The sequence below is a fragment of the Camelus dromedarius genome, chromosome 4, assembly GCF_036321535.1.
Source record: "Camelus dromedarius isolate mCamDro1 chromosome 4, mCamDro1.pat, whole genome shotgun sequence".
NCBI lineage: Eukaryota > Metazoa > Chordata > Mammalia > Artiodactyla > Camelidae > Camelus > Camelus dromedarius.
This window is the reverse complement of record NC_087439.1, coordinates 2086511-2093859: the sequence shown is the minus strand read 5'-3', so window position 1 is coordinate 2093859 and position 7349 is coordinate 2086511.

The window sequence follows — 7349 nt, the reverse complement described above, 5'->3', positions numbered from 1 at the left end:
AAACTGAGAACCCAGAGTAAAATTTCTCCTACAAATAGTTCCCTATCTGCTAGTTGATTGAATGTCTCTCCATATGCTCAGTTCTCAGAGATAACTGTGTGTGAATCCGTTCTTCACATAGATTTTTGGGAAGACAAATTTCTTTTCAGTTGCAAACTACACTCCGTAAATATATACAGGGAATTACAAGCTCCAACTCAGTTTTACAGTGATAACTGCAGGTACATGAAACCGGCATTAGGAAACTGACTGAGATACCATAGAAAAAGTTTCCCTTGCAACCCGTTCCATTGTGTTAGATGAACGAAAGTCTCTCCACATGGTGAGTTCTGAGAGATAAGTGTGTGTGAAAGACGTCCTTCACCTAGCTTGTTAGGAACACAAAGATTCTTTTAAATTGCAAAACACAATGCATATATATATATAAGGGGAGGTACAAGCTCCAACTCGTTTTTTCAGTGAAAACTGCAGGAACTTCAAACATTCTTTAACTAACAGACTGAGAAACCAGAGTAAAATTTTCCCCAGCAACCAGTTCCAATTGTGCTAGATGAACGAACGTCTCTCCACATGCTCAGATCTGAGAGATAACTTGAGTGAAAGCCATCCTTCACATAGCTTGTTGGGAACACAAAGTTTCTTTTCAGTTGCAAACTACACTCCATACATATATAAGAGGAGATACTAGCTGAAACCCGGTTTTACAGTGAAAACTGCAGGAAGTTCATTCCAGCACTAGGAAACAGTCTGAGAAACGAGAGTAAAACTTTCTCCTGCAAAACGGTCCCATTGTGCTAGTTGAATGAACGTCTATCAACATGCTCAGTTCTGAGAGAAAAGTGCGTGTGAAAGCTGTATTTCACATAGGTTGTTGGGAACACAAATTTTCTTTTCACTTGCCATGTACACTCCATCCATATGTATGGGGAGGTACTATCTCCAAATCGGTTTTTCAGTGGAAACTGCAGGAACTTCAAACCGGCACTAGGAAACAGACTGAGAAACCAGAGTAAAAGTTTCTCCTGCAAAACGTTCCTTTGTGGTACATGAACTAATGTCTCTCCACATTCTCAGTTCTGAGAGATAAGTGTGTGTGAAAGCCGCCTTCACCCAGCTAGTTGGGAAGACAAAGCTCCTTTTCAGTTGCAATCTACACTCCATACATATATGTGGGGAGGTAATAGCCCTAACTCTGTTTTACAGTGAAAACTGCAGGAACTTCAAACCGGCACTAGGAATCAGACTGAGAAACCAGAGTAAAAGTTTCTCCTGCAAACAGTTCCCTTTGTGCTCTATGAACGAATGTCTCTCCACATGGTCAGATCTGAGACATAAGTGTGTGTGAAAGCCGTCCTTCAACTAACTTGATGGGAACGCAAAGTTTCGTTTCAGATGCAAATAACACTCCATACATATATATGGGAAGGTACAAGATCCAACTCGTTTTTACACTGAAAAATGCAGGAACCTCTAACCAGCACAAGGAAACAAACAGAGAAACCAGAGTAAAATTTCTCCTGCAAACCATTCCCTATCTGCTAGTTGAATGAATGTCTCTCCACATGCTCAGTTCTCAGTGATAACTGTGTGTGAAACCGTTCTTCACCTAGATTTTTGGGAACACAAAATTCTTTTCAGTTGCAAACTACACTCCATAAATATATACAGGGAATTACAAGTTTCAACGCAGTTTTACAGTGATAACTGCAGGTACATGAAACCGGCACTAGGAAACAGACTGAGATACCATAGAAAAGGTTTCCCTTGCAACCCGTTCCATTGTGCTAATTGAACGAAAGTCTCTTCACATGCTGAGTTCTGAGAGATAAGTGTGTGTGAAAGACGCCCTTCACCTAGCTTGTTGGGAACACAAAGATTCTTTTAAATTGCAAACCACAATGCATATATATATAAGGGGAGGTACAAGCTCCAACTCGTTTTTTCAGTGAAAACTGCAGGAACTTCAAACATTCTTTAACTAACAGACTGAGAAACCAGAGTAAAATTTTCCCCAGCAACCAGTTCCCATTGTGCTAGATGAACGGACGTCTCTCCACATGCTCAGATCTGAGAGATAACTTGAGTGTAAGCTGTCCTTCACATAGCTTGTTGGGAACACAAAGTTTCTTTTCAGTTGCAAACGACACTCCATACATATATAGGAGGAGATACTAGCTCCAACTCGTTTTTACAGTGAACACTGCAGGAACTTCAATCCAGCACTAGGAAACATTCTGAGAAACGAGAGTAAAAGTTTCTCCTGCAAATGTTTCTCCTTATGCTAGTTGAATGAACGTCTCTCCACATGCTCAGTTCTAAGAGAAAGTGCATGTGAAAACAGTCTTTCACATAGGTTGTTGGGAACACAAATTTTCTTTTCAGTTGCCAACTACACTCCATCCATATGTATGGGTAGGTACTATCTCCAAATCGGTATTTCAGTGGAAACTGCAGGAACTTCAAACCGGCATTAGGAAACAGATTGAGAAGGCAGTATAAAAAATTTTCCTGCAAACAGTTCCCTTTGTGCTATATGAACGAAAGTCTCTCCACATGCTCAGATCTGAGACATAAGTGTGTGTGAAAGCCGTCCTTCAACTAACTTGATGAGAACACAAAGTTTCGTTTCAATTGCAAACAACACTCAATACATATATATGGGAATGTACTAGATCCAACACGTTTTTACACTGAAAAATTGCAGGAACCTCTAACCGGCACAAGGAAACAAACTGAGAAACCAGAGTAAAAGTTTCTCCTGCAAACCGTTCCCTATCTGCAATTTGAATGAATGTCTCTCCACATGCCATTTCTCAGAGATAACTGTGTGTGAAACCGTTCTTCACCTAGATTTTTGGAACAGAAATTTCTTTTCAGTTGCAAACTACACTCTATAAATATATACAGGGAATTACAAGCTCCATCTCAGTTTTACAGTGATAACTGCAGGTACATCAAAACGGCACTAGGGAACAGACTGAGATACCATAGAAAAAGTTTCCCTTGCAACCCGTTCCATTGTGCTAGATGAACGAACGTCTCTCCACACGCTCATTTCTGAGATGTAAGTGTGTGCGAAAGCCGTACTTCACCTAGCTTGTTGGGAAAACAAAGATTCTTTTCAGTTGCAAACTACACTCCATAAATATATATGGGGAGGTGCTATCTGCAAGTCGTTTTTACAGTGAAAACTGCAGGAACTTCAAAACGGCACTAGAAAAAGGCTGAGAAAACAGAGTAAAAGTTTCTCAAGGACCCCGTTCCCTTGTGCTAGATGAACGAATGTCTCTGCATATGATCAATTCTGAGAGATAAGTGTGTGTGAAAACCTTCCTTCAACTAGCATTTTGGGAACACATAGTTTCTTTAAAATTGCAAACTAAACTCCATGCATATATATGGAGAGTTACTAGTTCCAACTCGGTTTTATAGTGAAAACTGCATTAAATTTATACTGGCACGAGGAAGCCAAATGAGAATTATGAGAAAAAAATTCCCCTGCAACACGCTCCCTTTGTGCTACAAGAACGAACGTCTCTCCACATGCTCAGTTCTGGGAGATAAGTGAGTGTGAAACCCGTCCTTCAACTAGCTTGTTGTGAATACAGATTCTTTCCATATGCAAAGTACACACCATACATATTTATGGGGATTTAAAAGCTCCAACTCGGTTTTATAGAGAAAACTGCAGGAACGTCAAAATTGCACTAGGAAAGAGACTGAGAAAGCAGAGAAAATGTTTCTCCTGGAAACCGTTCCATTAGTGTTAGATGAACGAAAATCTCTCCACCTGCTCTGTTCTGAGAGGCAGGTGTGTGTGAAAGCCGTACTTCATCTAGCTTGTTGGGAACACAAAGATTCTTTTCATTTACTAACAACAGTCCATACATATATATGGGTTGGTACTAGCTCCACCACGGTTTTACAGTGAAACCTGCATTAACTTCAAACCGACACTAGGAAACAGACTGAGAAACCAGATTAAAAATTTCTCCGGCAAACAATTCCGTTTTTGCTAGATGAACGAATGTCTATCGACATGCTCATTTCTGAGAGAAAAGTGCGTGTGAAAGCCTTCTTTCACATAGGTTGTTGGAAACACAAATTTTCTTATCTTTTGCCAACTACACTCCATCCATATGTATGGGGAGGTACTATCTCCAAATCGGTTTTTCAGAGGAAACTGCAGGAACTTCAAACCGGCTCTAGGAAACAGACTGAGAAACCAGAGTAAAAGTTTCTTCTGCAAACCGTTTCTTTGTGGTACGTGAACGAAAGTCTCTCCACATTCTCAGTTCTGAGAGATAAGTGTGTGTGAAAGCCGCCTTCACCCAGCTAGTTGGGAAGACAAAGCTCCTTTTCAGTTGCAAACTACACTCCATTCATATATGTGGGGAGGTAATAGCCCTAACTCTGTTTTACAGTGAAAACTGCAGGAACTTCAAACCGGCACTAGGAATCAGACTGAGAAACCAGAGTAAAAGTTTCTCCTGCAAACAGTTCCCTTTGTGCTCTATGAACGAAAGTCTCTCCAAATGCTCAGATCTGAGACATAAGTGTGTGTGAAAGCCGTCCTTCATCTAACTTGATGGGAACACAAAGTTTCGTTTCAGTTGCAAACAACACTCCATACATATATATGGGAAGGTACAAGATCCAACACGTTTTTACTCTGAAGTATGCTGGAACTACTAACCAGCACAAGGAAACAAACTGAGAACCCAGAGTAAAATTTCTCCTACAAATAGTTCCCTATCTGCTAGTTGATTGAATGTCTCTCCATATGCTCAGTTCTCAGAGATAACTGTGTGTGAATCCGTTCTTCACATAGATTTTTGGGAAGACAAATTTCTTTTCAGTTGCAAACTACACTCCGTAAATATATACAGGGAATTACAAGCTCCAACTCAGTTTTACAGTGATAACTGCAGGTACATGAAACCGGCATTAGGAAACTGACTGAGATACCATAGAAAAAGTTTCCCTTGCAACCCGTTCCATTGTGTTAGATGAACGAAAGTCTCTCCACATGGTGAGTTCTGAGAGATAAGTGTGTGTGAAAGACGTCCTTCACCTAGCTTGTTAGGAACACAAAGATTCTTTTAAATTGCAAAACACAATGCATATATATATATAAGGGGAGGTACAAGCTCCAACTCGTTTTTTCAGTGAAAACTGCAGGAACTTCAAACATTCTTTAACTAACAGACTGAGAAACCAGAGTAAAATTTTCCCCAGCAACCAGTTCCAATTGTGCTAGATGAACGAACGTCTCTCCACATGCTCAGATCTGAGAGATAACTTGAGTGAAAGCCATCCTTCACATAGCTTGTTGGGAACACAAAGTTTCTTTTCAGTTGCAAACTACACTCCATACATATATAAGAGGAGATACTAGCTGAAACCCGGTTTTACAGTGAAAACTGCAGGAAGTTCATTCCAGCACTAGGAAACAGTCTGAGAAACGAGAGTAAAACTTTCTCCTGCAAAACGGTCCCATTGTGCTAGTTGAATGAACGTCTATCAACATGCTCAGTTCTGAGAGAAAAGTGCGTGTGAAAGCTGTATTTCACATAGGTTGTTGGGAACACAAATTTTCTTTTCACTTGCCATGTACACTCCATCCATATGTATGGGGAGGTACTATCTCCAAATCGGTTTTTCAGTGGAAACTGCAGGAACTTCAAACCGGCACTAGGAAACAGACTGAGAAACCAGAGTAAAAGTTTCTCCGGCAAAACGTTCCTTTGTGGTACATGAACTAATGTCTCTCCACATTCTCAGTTCTGAGAGATAAGTGTGTGTGAAAGCCGCCTTCACCCAGCTAGTTGGGAAGACAAAGCTCCTTTTCAGTTGCAATCTACACTCCATACATATATGTGGGGAGGTAATAGCCCTAACTCTGTTTTACAGTGAAAACTGCAGGAACTTCAAACCGGCACTAGGAATCAGACTGAGAAACCAGAGTAAAAGTTTCTCCTGCAAACAGTTCCCTTTGTGCTCTATGAACGAATGTCTCTCCAAATGCTCAGATCTGAGACATAAGTGTGTGTGAAAGCCGTCCTTCACCTAACTTGATGGGAACACAAAATTTCGTTTCAGATGCAAACAACACTCCATACATATATATGGGAAGGTACAAGATCCAACACGTTTTTACACTGAAAAATGCAGGAACCTCTAACCAGCACAAGGAAACAAACTGAGAAACCAGAGTAAAATTTCTCCTGCAAACCTTTCCCTATCTGCTAGTTGAATGAATGACTCTCCACATGCTCAGTTCTCAGTGATAACTGTGTGTGAAACCGTTCTTCACCTAGATTTTTGGGAACACAAAATTCTTTTCAGTTGCAAACTACACTCCATAAATATATACATGGAATTACAAGTTCCAACGCAGTTTTACAGTGATAACTTCAGGTACATGAAACCGGCACTAGAAAACAGACTGAGATACCATAGAAAAGGTTTCCCTTGCAACCCGTTCCATTGTGCTAATTGAACGAAAGTCTCTTCACATGCTGAGTTCTGAGAGATAAGTGTGTGTGAAAGCCGTCCTTCACCTAGCTTGTTGGGAACACAAAGATTCTTTTAAATTGCAAACCACAATGCATATATATATAAGGGGAGGTACAAGCTCCAACTCGTTTTTTCAGTGAAAACTGCAGGAACTTCAAACATTCTTTAACTAACAGACTGAGAAAACAGAGTAAAATTTTCCCAAGCAAACAGTTCTAATTGTTCTAGATGAACGAACGTCTCTCCACATGCTCAGATCTGAGAGATAACTTGAGTGAAAGCTGTCCTTCACATAGCTTGTTGGGAACACAAAGTTTCTTTTCAGTTGCAAATGACACTCCATACATATATAAGAGGAGATACTAGCTCCAACTCGTTTTTACAGTGAACACTGCAGGAACTTCAATCCAGCACTACGAAACATTCTGAGAAACGAGAGTAAAAGCTTCTCCTGCAAATGTTTCCCCTTGTGCTAGTTGAATGAACGTCTGTCCACATGCTCAGTTCTAAGAGAAAGTGCATGTGAAAACAGTCTTTCACATAGGTTGTTGGGAACACAAATTTTCTGTTCAGTTGCCAACTACACTCCATCCATATGTATGGGTAAGTACTATCTCCAAATCGGTATTTCAGTGGAAACTGCAGGAACTTCAAACCGGCACTAGGAAACAGATTGAGAAAGCAGTATAAAAAATTTTCCTGCAAACAGTTCCCTTTGTGCTATATGAACGAAAGTCTCTCCACATGGTCAGATCTGAGACATAAGTGTGTGTGAAAGCCGTCCTTCAACTAACTTGATGGGAACGCAAAGTTTCGTTTCAGATGCAAAT